This window comes from Nicotiana sylvestris, chromosome 9 (assembly GCF_000393655.2).
Source record: "Nicotiana sylvestris chromosome 9, ASM39365v2, whole genome shotgun sequence".
Lineage (NCBI taxonomy): Eukaryota > Viridiplantae > Streptophyta > Magnoliopsida > Solanales > Solanaceae > Nicotiana > Nicotiana sylvestris.
Genome location: NC_091065.1, coordinates 88,162,357 through 88,178,978, shown reverse-complemented (window position 1 = coordinate 88,178,978; position 16,622 = coordinate 88,162,357). Strand labels below are relative to the sequence as shown.

The window sequence follows — 16,622 nt, the reverse complement described above, 5'->3', positions numbered from 1 at the left end:
ATTCAGGTGCCGAATTATTAGTTCGAAAGGTAATTTGAGCCGGCTATTACTGGATCGACATGGAAAAAGATGCGAAGGAGTTCATGCGAAAATGTAATGAGTGTCAAAGGTATGCTCCAATGATTCACCAACCCGGGGAACTGCAACATCCGGTCTTGTTATCATGGTCATTCATGATGTGGGGAATGGACATCGTTGGCCCTCTTCCATGGGCATTGGGTAAGGCTCAATTTATTTTATTTATGACTGACTATTTTTCTAAGTGGGTTGAAGCACAGGCAAACGAGAAGGTCAGAGAGAAGGAAGTCATCGACTTCATTTGGGACCACATCATATGTCGGTTTGAAATGCCATCTAATATCATATGTGACAATGGGAAACAATTTATTGGCAGCAAAGTGACCAAGTTTATTGAAGATCATAAAATAAAAAGAATCTTATTGACACCTTATCACCCCAGTGGAAACGGACAAGCCGAATCGACCAACAAAACCATACTCCAAAACCTCAAAAAAAAGGTTAACCGACGCCAAAGGAAAATGGAAGGAAATCTTAGCTGAAGTCTTATGGGCATATCGCACGACGTTAAAATCCAGTACCGGGGCTACACCATTCTCACTGGTTTATGGCGCCGAAGCTCTAATACCGGTTAAAGTTGGTGAACCAAGTGTTAGATTCTGATACACAACAAAGGAATCGAATGACGAGGCCATGAGTACAATCCTAGAGCTATTAGACGAAAGGCACGAAGCCGCACTGGTCCTGTTGGCCGCCCAAAAATAGTGGATCGATAGGTATTACAATTGAAGGGCCAACCTTAGATACTTCAATATTGGGGACTTAGTACTAGGCAAGGTCACACTGAACACCCGGTATCTGAACTAAGGGAAGTTGGGTCCAAACTGGGAAGGACCGTACCAAATTCTCGAGGTCACCAGGAAAGGATCCTATAAGCTCGGAACGATGAACGGAGAACAACTATCGAGCAATTGGAATGTAACTCATCTAAAATGATACTACTGCTAAGGTATGACCCAATTCATTTTCTTTCATTTATATTTCGAACTAACACTTACAGGTGACCGACAAGGAGCCATACAAAGTTTTAGGTCTGAAAGCACGCGTTGCACTCTTTTTCCCTTGAACCGGTTTTGTCCCAAATGGGTTTTCCGTCAAGGTTTTCAGTGAGGAAATAGTGGATCGTGCTAACTTAGAATAGAAGCCGATCATGAATCGGTGTTAAGGATCGCATCATCTCTATAATCAACCTCGAATACTGAGGGGGAATCACCATCGAATATCGACTTTAACAAGGAAATTACTTCGTGATGGAAGGGTCTTAATAGGTAGGATTTATTATAAGGGCCAAACAGTCAAACGAACCATGCCCGCATAGATTGCTCGAGCCCTAGCGTAAAGCATGTACGCATGTACAACTGTTTTACAGAAGAATAAAGAGAAGTATTCTTTTAAAAATTTCTTATTTACATTTCTTAAGGAATTTCCTGCTTCCTATCCCCTAAAGGTAACGAGCCCAAGGGCCACTTAACCTGAGATCAAACAATCACTCTCTCACTTGGAGACTGCTATAGGAAAACAAACTCAAACGGTCCAAGCTATTAGTGCTCGGGGGCATAAGACCTATTAGGGAACCCTCGAATTTTAAAGGCCACGGTCATCCCCGCTCGGGGACTATTATTTTGGGCAAGCTCGGATAACTCGGGAAACCAAGTCCACTAGGCAACTCACAAACAAAAAGGCTACGGCCATATTAACACAGCTCTGAGACATCCGAGACCCGTAACAAATCTAGGCCTTCAAAGAAGAAACTTTTTCATAACTGGTTCTAAAGTCTACCCTCGGCAAACTATAATATGAATTACTTACTTTGGGAGAAACTTTTTGGTAACATCGAACCCCAAGACGCCTTAAAACAGGATAATGTAAAGGCAAGGTTTATTTGAACCTTCGAACATAACCTAAGTTATTTCATGCTAAGGCATTTCGATCTTTGTAAACACAAATAATAAGACAAAGGAAAATTTTGAAAGCTAAAAGGAAAAGAAAGCCTTATATATATTTATCCAAAAATCTTTTTACAAGGGCCAATGGCGCCGATACAGGAATCTACAATGGCCAAAATGGCCTAAAAAATAAAAGACAAAATGTCTAAAAAAATCCTAAATGGCCTAATCTTCACTGGAGGCCGCATCGTCGCCTTCGGGGTTTTCACCATCTTTGGGCTCATCCGAGTCTTTAGACCCTTAGAATCCTCCTCCTTGGGATAAGCCATCTTCTTAGCCTTGGCCTAAGATATTTTGGCATTCTTGATCTCAGCTAACAGGTTGAAGCCCTGAGCTTGAACTCCTCGAGGGCCTCCCTTCGGGACTGCCCCTTCATGTGCTCCACCAAACATTTAACTTGATCCTGAGCTGCCTCAGCATCGTCCTTATGCTCGGCCACTTTCTCATCAACTTCGGCCTTGACCTCAGCAATCTCTAACCTGGCCACATCAAGTTCCTTGGCCAAATTTTCTTGGCTCGAGATCGCCGAGCTCAGCTGAGACCGGATCTCCTTGATTGTTTTAGCCTGGGTTAAGGCCTTCTTCTCTGTAGTCTGGAGTTGGGCCTCAGTCAACGCCAATTGATCCTGGACAGTCTCCTTTTCAGAGGCTAGGAGGTCTATGTTTTTCTTCTGTTCTTTGGCCACAACTTTTACTGTATCCACCTGTGCTTGGAGCTGCACGATATGGTCAAACCTCATTTGGACCTACAGGTTCGGACCATTAGCCACTGTTTCCAAATCATCATCACTATCTTCAAGTATTCATCTTACCTGCTCGACCCGTTCGTCATGCTCCTTCCAAACTGCTTCTAGCTCGGCCTGGAGTTTCTCACTAAGAAGCTTGTAGGTATCCCTCTTTTCAGTAAGCTCCCGAACCTCATTGGGTTAACTCATCCCTATATCGGAGGAAAGTTTCATTGTGAAGTACCAAGGCCTGCAAGCATAAAGAAAAATGTTACGATCATTTGCAACTTAAAATCTAAAGTACATAGTAAAGAGGCACTCGAAGTTACCCGATTCAACGCCTGTTGAGCTTCATTGAACAGGCAGGACGCTTCCACCATGTCTATCTTGGCTTGGTCCTCTTCGGTCACCAAGCACTGACCCCCATGGGGCGGAGAGAACTCGGGTGTCCTCCAGGATAGAGATAATTATTAACCGCTTTCGGTCAGGATCAACACTCAGAGTCGGGACCGATCCACTAACTTCGGACTCGAAGAAAACCTGCTGGCACCCAAAGATGGTGCTTTCTTTGGCACCGGTAAGTCACCAAACCCAGTGACACCCAAAGATGCAGTAGATTCTATGCCTTCGAAGAAATGATTGAGATTTGCCACCCCCTAAGGCCCCTTGTGTGAAGGATCTTTTAGCATGTCAGCCTCGTTGATCATGGAGTCGGAGAATAAAGGGGACTCGGAGATATCAATCACCCCAAGTGCATCTTTCGGGGCACTTTCCTTTACCCGAATAGTGTCGGCCATGGCCTCCTTATCAACCTCCCTAATTTGGAGCAATACAGCCTCACCTCTCTCCGGTTCAGAGACCCCGGTCATTTTCCCCTCAGCAGCCTCCCTGGCTCGAGGCAATACGGTGTTGACTTGCACCCGATCACCATCTCTGAAATTTTCTTCTTCTTCTTCAGACTCAACCCTCAGCCGGTGGACCAAGTCCGACGGGAGGGCGCTGGTATTTTCCTTGGGTTTTCGCACCTGCCACCTTTTTGGTTTCTGCTTCTCCGAGTTCGGGGAACTCAGAGCCCTTTTTCTTTCTTCTTTTTAACCTGCTTCGGAGCAGGTGATTGGGGGAGGACTTCTTCATCCCCGAACGGGGGCCTCATTGCAATATCCTTCCCAAGGCCTACAAAGGAAAACAGATTATTAAGCTTGAAAAGAAACACAAGTGATATTTGTTCCAGGGAAGAATCTTATCGTGAGAATGGGCCACCTACCGGCCCTTTGAAAGTTCGTGCCATGCACGCTCGAATAGGGATTCTATGATACAATGCCCTTGACCTACTCCTTGAGTTGGGGAACTGCATCCGAGCAACAGCTGCACCATGAAACATTGATAAGAATAAAGGAAAAGGGAAAGGCAGTAAAGGAAATTTTAAAGGCAAATTAATACTTACGCTTCATGTTCCATTTCTCGGGAAATGGCATATCCTCAATCGGGATTAAATCCGAGGTCTTCACTCGAACAAATTGACTTAACCAGCTTCGGTCTCGATCCTTGTCTATGCTCGAGAATGGGGCCTTGGAGGCCCAACGGGCAAGCTTTATTAAACCCCCTCGATAGAGTAGGGGACTATACAAACGCATAAGGTGCTCGATGGTGAAAGGACACTTGTTGATTTTACTTACAACGCGGTGGAGAATTACTATCCTCCAAAAGAAGGGGTGAATTTTACCAAGGGTCACCTTGTACCTCTTATTGATTAAATGCAGTCATCCTTGACTTTGGAGAGGAGATTGTCGGTGATTGAACATATGTATCTCGAGACCGGATCTCACCGACCTAGTACAGAAGAGGTTTTCTCGACTTTGAAGTTAGCACCGGTTGGGCAACTCAAAGGAACGAACATAGTCAAAGCAGGCTCTGGTATCTTTTCCTTAGTAGCAGCAGATGTAACGTTTTCCTCTTCAGTCGGTCGCGAAGCAGAGGGAGCTTCTTTTTGGGGAACAGACTTAGAGGTCTTCGCCGTTTTTTGTGGAAAGAAAAAGGAAAAAGAGGAAGTTAGAAGGATGTGCTAAATAATTTTGAGATAAATAATAGAAGTTCCTATAGAGAGATTTCAGAATAATTAGAAAATTGGTATTTGGGGATATATAAATTTCTAGTGTACGAAGGCAGAGGTTTTGAAAATAAAGTTTGAATGATATAATGTGGAGGTATTTATAGTTTCCAAACGACGATTCAAAATCCGTAATGGCCGACCAGTAACCCCAGTAACTGACGAACATTTAATGCCATTTAAGATGTGACTGCCGAGTTGTTTTGTCAGTTTTGTCATTTCTGGCGCAAATAATCGAGACGAAGATCGAGCGTTCATATTGTTTCTCGTCATTTACTCTCCGAAAAAATGAGGGGACTATCTGTATACGGTAAAAACCAGGCTCGTCCACTGCATGACAGGTCGGGACTAAAACATAATGAGTTGAAGCTTGACCCCGGATTATATCAAACCAAGATATGAAATTAGAGCATGCATCTTCAAGATCATCCAGCCTGTAGCTTTGGAGCCGACCCCGACTCTGATCGAGCTCAAAGAAATATTATCGAACCGAATCACGGAAGGCTAAAATATCCATAGCTAGTTGGATATAACGGCGGAAATCTCAACAGGTATCAACAAGAGACTGACTTATTAGCAAATCATAAAATTTCTTACATTTTGTAGAATTGTATCTAAAGTAGGATTCCCCTACTATATAAAGGGGGTTTGATTATTTGTAATAGGTATTGTAACATGCATCCAAAGGCAATACATTATTATTTATAGTTCTTATTATATTGATATTTTGTTTTGAAATTGATTGAGACAATTTCTGGCTCGAGGGTGACCCAACTTCAAGGCTAACATTGTTCAACTTGTGTGGTTTGTATTCATTTTTCTATCATTGATTTCAATATTAATCTGTTTTCTCAATTTGTATCAAATTATATCACGTATCCTTAAAACCGCGTATAAATTAAATTGTTATCCAATTTTGAGGGTAAACATAGCTCAATTTGGCAAAAGAGAAAAATAATTCAATCACTTTTCGTCGGTTCATAGCTTAGATAGACAGAAATAAGTAAACTTACTAAATATTTATATTTGTGAAAAGTATCAGACACTATGTGAAATTATAAGTCAAAGTACGCGAGCTAACCCCTACATCATAATTACCTACCTACTTCTTCACCCAGGAGGGGGAGACTAGCCTTATTACTTCCCAATAGGCGAGAGCTGCACCTAACCCACCTACCCACTCAACAATCACGTTGTTCAGCTGACTTGCATTGATAAACCCCTATTGTATTGGAATTAGGTGCCCATATTTTACTATTGTCAATGAATTTCTTCCATTTTGGTGCTCCCCTAACATGGAGCTTTTTCTAAGCGGATCACTTCGCGCAAGACATTTCTTAGGACCAACAGGTCACACTATAGGTGCACAATCTAACTTGCACGTTCCATCCTTCAGCCCTTCGCGTATCGGCTTGGCATGCAAGCTTACTGCTGACTTTTAGCTTTCTTGCTTGCTATGCACCAGCTAGCGGAATGCTTTACTGAATGCACCAACCAACCTCTAGTGTCGGGCCTACGTGTGCCAACTCCAACTAGGAAATTACCACCACTTGGGCCTATGTCACCACCCAAAATTCCTTAAAGGTCGTGATGGCGCCTAACACCGCTGTCAGGCTAACCAACAATACTTGACTAACTTAATTACTCATTTTAGTATTTGAAATCATGATTTCCTTCAATTTAATAGTAGAAGATGGAATTTTCTGAGTAAATAATAATATTTTAACAATTTCAATACTAAACAACCCATAATCACCTCAAAACCCGGTGTCACAAGTGCATGAGAATTAAATAGGAAGTACAATAAAATACAGCATCAGTTCGGGATACAAATTGATAAGAAAAAATATATATACATATGCTGAAGGAGACTCTGCGTGTTGCGAACTCGTAACATAGGATGCAGATGTAATGATTTGGCCGGTCGTTTTGAGAGTTATAGCCCTGATCCCCTATTAACTGCTTCTCCTGTATCTATTTCTACTATAATGACTTGCTGGGAGGTTTTGTTTTGGTTGTTTGAGTGTTTTGGGACACTTAGTCCCTAAACGGAGGCTTAAGTCTTAGGATTTTAACCGTAGTCGGAATTGTGTGAAGATGACTTCAGAATGGAGTTTTGTCAATTCTTTTAGCTCCGTTGGGTGATTTTGAACTTAGAGGCGTGTCCAGATTGTGTTTTGGAGGTCCGTAGCTTATTTAGGCTTGAAATGGCGAAAGTCAAATTTTGGAGATTTTGACCGGTAGTGGAATTTTGATATCAGGGTCGGATTCTAATTCTGAAAGCTGGAGTAGGTTAGCAATGTTGAATATGACTTGTGTGCAACAGTTGAGTTCATTCGGAAGTGGTTTGATAGGTTTTGGCATCGGTTGTAGAAATTTGAAGTTTCAAGTTCTTTAAGTTTGAATTGGAGGTGATTCGTGATTTTAGCATTGTTTGATGTGATTTGAGGGCTCAACTAAGTTCGTATGGTATTTTTGGATTGGTTAGTATATTTGGTTGAGGTCCCGGGGGCCTCGAGTGAGTTTCGGATGCTCAACGGATCATTTTTGGACTTTGGAAGATAGCAGATTTTCTGGTGTTTTGTTGCAGACATTTTCTTCATCGCGTTACGAGAAAGGTCTTGCGTTCATGTACGGCATCTGGGGAGGACAGCTAAGTTTCTCTTTGCGTTCGCGATGTGGTTCCTGCGTTTGCAAAGATGTGGAACCTTGAGGCTACGCGTTCGTGATAGGGACCTCGCGTCCGCGTAGAGGAATGGACAGATGGAGCTTCAGGCATTAAGTCTACGCGTTCATTCGCAAAGAGGGTCCCCCGTTCATGTAGGGTCAGCCAGTGGAAGATACGCATTTGCGAGAGCTCACTCGCGTTAGCGGAAGAGGAATTTTCGATCAACATTTTTTTGTTCAACGCGAACACGAGGCTTTGACCACGTTCGCGAAGAAGGAATTAATTGGGCAGTTATAAAGTTTCAAAAACGAGGGTTTGGCCATTTTTATCAAAACTTGAGTTTGGGAGCTTGGATTTGGACAAGATTTTGAGGGATTTTCAAAGATATCAATTGGGTTATGATTTTTAACTCGATTTTTGTTGTATCCCACTAATCTATCTTTAATTTCGGATTTGGGGTGAAAATTTGGGGAAAATGGGAAGAAGTTCTTCAACTAAGATTTTGGATTTTGACATCAGATTTGGATAATTTTGGTACAAGTGAACTCGTGAGTGAATAGGTTGTAACACTCCTCAAATTTATAAAAGTTTAGAGACACGCTAAATAGAATTAAATTATTATTATTATTATTATTATTATTCTTGCCTATAGTGAATATATATATATACATATATATACATATATTTATAATATATACATATATACATATATACATATATATATATATATACACACACACACACATAAATAATTGGATATACAATTAGAAATATATTAATTATTTTAATATTGTTAATTATTAAAAATGGGTATCATTAATTATTAGTTAAATTAAATTTAAAAAAAAGAAAAAAAAAGGGGAAAAGGCCTAAAGCCCATAAAATGGGCTGTTGGAAAACAAAGGCTTCAAGCCTTAAGAAAGCATGGTCATTCACATAAAAGGCAAAAGGCCAAAGCCTTGGATGAAAAACAGAACACTAGTTCTATTCCTTACGAAACAGAGAGCCACAAAATAGAGCTACTTACTCACGCAAGCAACGAAAAATCCTACGGTTCTTTACAAACCACTAATTCTTGAACTCGGGTATATAAAATTTCCTATTATCAATTATCCTAAAGTAGTAGTAGGTAAGAATAGAATAGTTAATTTCCTTCTTCCTTTATATCAACAGTAAATTTCATGTTTAGGTGTGAAACTTTAAAATTTAATAAAATATACTGGTTGTTGTAGAATCAATTATTTGATGGGTATAAATTGGTCTGGGGCCTATGTATTGGCTCAAAAAGTTTTGAGATGAGTTGATACAATCCTTTACTAAAGTGGTTTAACTCACAAAATCACGTATACAAGGTGTTTGATAAATTGCTTAAAAGAGTTTATATTTACTTAATTAAAACGAGTGAGTACCTATTAATTTAGAATTGTTCTAGCAGAAGTTTAGATGATTTATTATGATATATGTGCATAAATTTTCAGATTTTTGTGTTATTCTTATATGCTATTTTCATGTTGAAAATTTATAAAGAAGCAAGAATCTTTAGAAATACTTTTAGATGTTTATTTCATTCTTGTGCCATGCTTAACGTTTAAGGATACCAGCATGAGCATGTACATGATGTTCCAAAAAGAAAAGATTTAGACTTGAAAAGTCACAAGAAAAAGTTTTAGAAAGAAAAGATTTTTGGGAGTATTCTTTGTTCTGAGAAGGGGTCATCGTCCAGGCCGAGGGTCCTGACCAAGGTGTTAACTTCCTAAAACTACTTGTGCCAAAGTAGGGAGCACACGAGCCGAGGGTCTCGTTGCTGAGAATTTACTTAGCCATGCTAAAGTATGATACATGAGCGCTGAGAACCATGAAGCGAGTGGCACTTCGTGGATGGGCCTATTCGATCAGGTTGGGATCGAACCCCTGCCGATCACATGATGACTGAGATAGAGTTAAGTCATGATAGTTGGAACTCCCAAAGTATAAAGAAAAGTAATTTTTTTAAGAAAAAAGAAAAGAATTTCTTTTAGAATATTCATAAACTGTTATTATGCAATTATTTTAGAATTGTTCTTAGAGGCTTTATGTTTTCTATGCATTTAAATTCTTTTCTCGTAATGTGTATTATATTAAAATTTCTTCCCCTGTCGTTGAGACTTACTGAGTATAATGGATGGTACTGACATTCTCTTTTGGGAACGTATGTTGGTCTGCGATACAACGTAGGAACCAGTTTTGCAGGCGGGCAGGCTACAGTTTACGACTTCCCTCCCTTCCAGTGCTATTGGTGAGCTTCGCTTTTGTTCGTAGAGTATTCCTTAGTCATCTTTATTTAGCTATTTATTTGTTTACTTAGAGAACTGGCCATGAAATCTCATGTCATGAGCAGTGCGTCAGTTTATCAGTAAAGGCTTCATAGACAAAGTCGGTTGGTTAAGATTCAGATGTTTTTGATAATAACTTAGCAGTATTTTATTGGTTACTACGAATAAAGTTTTGAAATTGGCTTATTTTAGATATTTAACTTATTTAAAAATATTTGGTTACAATAGTGCCTCGTGGCATATAAAGTTTGAAGTTATAATAGATTTGATAAGCGCAGATGGTTCGCTCGGTCATGTTTAGTGATTGGGTGCCGGTCTCGACTTGTTCAGAAAATGGATTGTGAAATAGGTATTAGTATTTTGTGACTTTTACCTGATTCCGAGACGTGGGCCCGGGGAGACCTTTTGGACGATTTTTTCAATTTCTTGCTTTAGCTTTGATTTCATTACCTAGATTAATTCCTTGAAGTTATATTTATGTTATGTAATTGATTTTGGCTAGATTTGGTCCATTTGGAGTCGGATATTCGTGGGAAAAGCATTGTTACGGATTGATTTGAGCTTGGTTTGAGGTAAATAACTTGCCTAACCTTGTGCGGGGGAACTCCCCTGAGGATTTGGTACTGTTTTGATATGTGAGCGCCGTGTACGTGAAGTGACGAGTGCGTACACGGGCTATTTGTTGTAAAATTCCATTTTTCACTAGGTAATAACCTGTTTCACTTTATTTGAACTACACTAGCATAAGTAATTATCCTATTTAGTTTAGAATAGCATGTCTACGTGTCTTAATTGCCTATCTGAACTTTGTGCAACATGCTTAGTGAATTTCCTGCCTCTTCCTTGACTTGTACTTAGTCTAAATTGTAGGATTTTTTGTTGTAGCTGTTATTTCTATTGTTTGAGCTGTGTATTTACTTTTGGGACAACAGAACGGTATTCCGGAAGATCCCCAGCACATTTACTTTGGGACTACGGAACGGTATTTTGGGAGATCCCTCTGTCTTGCATATTTACTTTGGGACTACGGAACGGTATTCCGGGAGATCTCCCTATACATTTATGTTTGGGACTACGAGATGGTATCTCGGGAGATCCCATGTTGTTATCTCTGTGTACTGAGCTGTTACCTTGCTATGATTTCATTCTTGTTAAATTTCGGCCTTTATTTCACTGCGATATTTCATTCTGTTTTGTTTTATTATATTTATACTAGTAGGGCCCTGACCTGATTTCATCGCTACTCGACCGAGGTTAGGCTTGACACTTACTAGGTACCATTGTGGTGTATTACCTGCACATATTTTTCATGTGCAGATCCAGGTAACTCCTACCAGTCTCATTTTTAGTTGCACAGTTGCTGCCATTCCAGAGATTTTAAGGTACATCTGTCGCGTACGCAGCGGAGTCCCCTTCTATCCTTTCTGATGTTGCTTCCTTTTTATTTATTCTACTACAATTGTATAGAACATTTGACAAAGATATTAGAAGCTTGTAACTTACGGTGTTCCGGGTCTTGGAAGAGTTGTGTACATTTCGAGAGTGATTATTGTATATACCGAGTGACATCTCAAATATTTTATTTAAGTTATTTGTTATTGTTAGTTGTTAATTTTTATGTTTTCCATTTCATTTTCGCAAAGTGTTAGGATTACCTAGTCGTAGAGACTAGGTGCCATCACGACAAATTCACGTAGAGAGAATTTGGGTCGTGACAACAGCTCACCTAAGTCCCCGCAAATAACCACACCTCTACGCCCATAGGACCACCAGACATAAATGTACCTGCACAAAAATACACAGCAAGTGTAGTATGAATACATAAATCAACGTGTACTTAGTATGTATCTAGCCTAAGCCCGGAGAAGTAGTGACGAGCGCTCGACATCGACACTTACTAGTGGTCCAATAATATCAGGTACAATAATAATAAGCAGATATGAAGTAAAACAAATAAACAAAATAAATGAGTATAAATACGCGGTACAATCATCCTGTTGCAATAATCTCAAGCTCTCCATTAGAAATTCCCTCAAGCAACCCTCAAATAGCAAGTCTATCCTCAAGCAGTAACGTGAAGTAAAAGAATCTAATAGACAGGAGATAACTCAAATAGTACAGTTATAACATGGCGTGAACCTTAATCTACTCGAACAATAACATGAATGTAGCTACGCATGGACTCTCGTCACCTCGCACGTACGTATCCTCCACAACAAGTAGCACATATCAATTACATCACCTAGGGGTAATTTTCCCCTGACAGAGTTAGACAAGAGACTTACCTCGCTCTGAAGTTCTAAAAACGGGCTCCAACGCCAATCTAACACCTCAAACCATGCCCATCGCTCCAAAATTAGCCAGACAATGTGCAAACTAGTAAAAATATACTCTAATACTCATAACAAAACAATTTAGACAAACTCTCAACTCCGCTCGAAAAGTCGATAAAGCAACCCGCGGGACCACGTGCACGGATTCCGAAAATTTTCAACGATAAACATTACCCATAACATTACTAACTCAAATATATACTTTATTCCCAATTCCATGCTAAAATTCGTGGTCAAAATCCAAAAATATCAATTTTCTAGGTTTTCTATCAAAAATCCCAATTTCTACACATTTTCCATGAATTTCCATATTAAAATTCATATATAATCCAAATATTTAACTTGCAATAGGTGGGAATCATTTACCTCATAATAGATGATGAAATCTCCTCTTTCAAAGCTACAAAAATCACCCAACCAAAATGAAAAATGGGAGAAATGAGCAAAACCCCCTGTTTTTAAAACTTCACTGCCCAGGAGACCCTCATTCACGAATTCGGCAATCCCCTCGCGTTCGCGAAGGCCAACTTGCACTGCCTCTAGAAATTCCTCTTCGCGTTTGCAGTCCCAATGTCGCGTTCGTGAAGGCTAGGCACTTCCAGACCCTGGCTATTTTCCTTCTTCGCGTAGCCCGATCCCGTTCACATAGGACTCCTCTGCCCTCTTCTCCACGTTCGCGAGCCCATAGTCGCGTTCGCGATGCACAATTTCCCCTAGCTCCACCTTCTCTTCCTGATCGTGTCCCTTCAACCGCGATCGCGATGCTTACTTGGACCACCAGAAACCAGCAACATCAAAACATCCTAACTTGGCCCGGAACCACCCCGAATCTCACCCGAGGTCCTCGGGACCCCGTCCAATTACACAAACCAGTCCCATAACATAATACGGACCTGCTCGAGGCCTCAAATCACATTAAACAACATCAAAATCATTAATCACACCACAATTCAAGCTTAATTACTTTAGAACTTCAAACTTTTACATTCGATGCCGAAACCTATCAAATCACGTCCGATTTACCTCAAATTTTGCACACAAGTCACATTCGACATTACAGACCTACTTCAACTTTCGGAATTGAATTCCGACCCGATATCAAAAAGTCCACTCCCGATCAAACTTTTCAAAAATCTTCAAATTTCTAACTTTCGCCAAATGACCCCGAACTGACCTACGGACCTCCAAATCCACATCCGGATGCGCTGCCAAAACCAGAATCATCATACGAAGCTATTCCCAGACTCGGAATTCCAAACGGACATTGATAGCATTAAAATACACTTTCACCCCAAATTTATGAAATCCTTCCAAATGTCAACTTTCCACAATAGGTACCAAAACACTCCCGGGTCATCCAATACCCGATTCGTATATACACTCAAGTCCAACATCATCATACGAACCTGTTGAAACCAACAAATCCCAATTCTGAGGTCATTTACTCAAAAATTCAACCTTAGTCAATTCTTCCAACTTAAAGCTTCCGAAATGAGAATTTTATTTCCAAATCAACCCCGAACTTACGGGAATTCAGTTCCGACCGCGCGTGCAAGTTATAATACCTGAAGTGAAACTACTCATGGCTTCAAACCGCCGAACAACACGCTAAAGCTCAAAACGACTTGTTGCGTCGTTACAACCTAAGCACAACCTAAGCTCATGAACTGGCAGGAAGAAGAAACGCACCCGAACCTCCCTTCTTACTACCCTTTCAAAAGGTGAGGCAGAAGTTATAGGTATTTAACCGGTTCGGAAGATAAACTATCAATCAATGACATTGCCAAAATAGATATTTTTCTTTGCCTTTCAAAATATTGAGTATTGAGAGAAATAAAATGCAAATTATATTGTTGTCAATCCAAGCTGAGTCAACATATTGGAGGCTACTAGGTCTTGAGAAAATTTGTTGTACAAAGTGATCAGTGAAAGTCCTCAACTTCACAAGGTATTCAAAACTTTAGGTAATTGATGTGAAACAGCCACAGTTGAGTTGGCAGGCATGCATATTGAGTTAAAAGTTTAAACCTGTAGAATTATATAAATCTTTTTAATTTCAATTGTATATTTAAATATAAAATCTTATATATTTGAATTAAAATTTGTATATTTAAAAATCGCCTACGAAGTACTATGGGTCATAATAATTCATAAGTAAAAATACGAAAAGACATGCAAAAATAATAATCAAAGAACTCATTTAACTCTCCAAATCCAAACATCATTCAGTGGCCTCACACACGCAAAATGTTTCGTTTTTTTATCTACTACCTTGATTACATGAAAATTCCATCATTGTATTCGCGGAGGATAATGAGGACAACTACTTTCTCTTAAAAGCATATAATGGAACTTTCTAGATGCTTCAGACTAGCGAAAGTATAGATGAATGTAGTGAGAAGCCTGTCCGCATGCTTCATCCTATTTCCATAAATGATGAGTTTATGTGTGTTTTTTTGGTATACAAGAGAAGAACCAATATACATATATATAAAAGGCAACAAATTCAACTAACACTATAGCCTTTTCAATCCAACCTGAACTTTCGCATCCACCACCGTGGGAATGTTGACAGTACTTCTTGTGTAAAAATTATTTACAATTGCAATACAATAGTATTATTTAAATAAGTACAATTACTAAATTCAACCAAACTTTCATTTTCAATCCAATATAAATTATGAATCCATAATTTCAAAAGTATAACGAATTTAGCGATAAAGATCGAATCTCCCTAGGAATTTGTCCTTGCCATAAAATCCTCTCCTACCTTATAACTCCTTTCTCTTTTCTGATTCCCAAGGTCCGATCTGTGTCTCATCAACATAAAATAAACACCTAAAATAGTACTATTCAGTCTATGATCTCCATTATTCATCAGTTATACATTTGCACACAAAATGTTAGAGCGAAAACTGAGAGAGATCCAAGGGTGGACAGGGGCAGCTGGAGAGGAGTAGGTGTGAAAGACTCAATTACTCCTTGACCACCTTTCCTTCTACCTGATAGTCAGATTAAAAAGAAAAAGAGTTAGAATGGATATAAAACACATAGCAAAGATAGATGTAACGGCAACAATAACAAAGCCTCAATTTTGAATTCAGCTAGTATTTAATATTGTGTCACATTATTACTTATAAAGCTTCATTTAAGTTCATCTCAATCCAAACAGAAAGAGCAAACAAAAGCATGTTATGCAAAAATAAACAATTAGCAAGAGCCACAAGTATCAAAGATACAAGAGAGTAGAAAGAAATTAAACCAAAGGAATAATTAAAAGCCAATGCTACTTACTCTTAAACAGTGATTTCCTTGTTGCTCGGTCAAACTCAGTTTTTAGAAAAATAATATTATGCTTTTCAGAATCCGTTGAGTCGTCAAAAGAGGAAGGAGTGAGGCTGTCAAAGCATGACCTAACCTTGGCCATCCATTTCTCTTATTTATGTATAATTATTAACTGGCCAAGTTTAGATCATGCTGGCAGCTTCACTTGTTCCCTTTCAGACTTGGATCTGAAGTATCCATTTCATATTGCAAAAAAGTAATGTATAGGAAATGCTATATATAACTAGTGGTTGAATTGAGAAGAAGAAGAAAATGCAAAAGAGAGCGAGTCTTAAAGTGAAGGGAGGAGTTTGTTGTTAGCATTTATTTATACTATAGTAGTAGGAAGCTGGAGGCATTATCATTTTTTTATATTTAAAAAAAGAAAAAAAGAGAGAGAGACAAGGACCGAAGGATAAACAGTGAAATAAAGCCGAATGTGTAGGCAATTGAGCAGCTATGAATTAAAGAGAGTGAAAAAGAAAGAAATTAAAGCTAGGGTGTGTAATATAGGGTCACAAACATGCAGGAGGAGGCAATTAGCCGAAAGTGGAAAGTAGGGCGGCAGGACAGGGTGGCGATGCTTGTCTTCTTTCTTGGTATTACCACCTCAATCCTATGTACTCCACTAAAGAGACCCACATTAATTAAACCCTAGAAATTATACCTATTCAATTGATATATGCTCCTCCTTACTCTGCTGCTAGTACAAAAAATAAGGATTTACCAACTTATCAATAATAATATTAATAATAAGGATATACCACTCATGGTTATTGTGAGATGATAAGATCATTTCTAACCCTAATTAGAGGTTTCATATTCTAACTTGGGAACGAAAAAAAAATCTTGTAGGGAGCGTCCCTTAATTACCTGAATTACGATACAAATCCGGCTTAGTCGGAGAAAATGGCGGAAAAAATGGAGATTTAACTTATCTATATCTATCTATATTTATATTTATATTAGTCTTAGATTACGCATTTTGCGTGTGTACCTTATATTTATGAGTACAAAATTCTAAAGTTTGTATATATTACTATTAAAAAATTTAAAGATATAAAAGTGTGAAGTCCTAAATTGGTAAATATTGGTTCTGTTTAACTAAATTAAAATTTTAAATTGTTTAC

At 39.0% G+C, this 16,622-nt stretch overlaps 1 long non-coding RNA gene across 1 annotated transcript; it reads right to left on the bottom strand.

Annotated features, from left to right (window-relative positions):
- Positions 1–14,812: 14,812 nt before the first annotated feature.
- On the bottom strand, positions 14,813–15,703 carry LOC138877111 (uncharacterized). Its single transcript, XR_011402431.1, has 2 exons — positions 15,463–15,703; positions 14,813–15,170 (listed from the first exon to the last, which is right to left on the bottom strand). It is a non-coding gene; the product is annotated as an uncharacterized lncRNA (long non-coding RNA).
- Between the last annotated feature and the right edge of the window lie 919 nt (positions 15,704–16,622).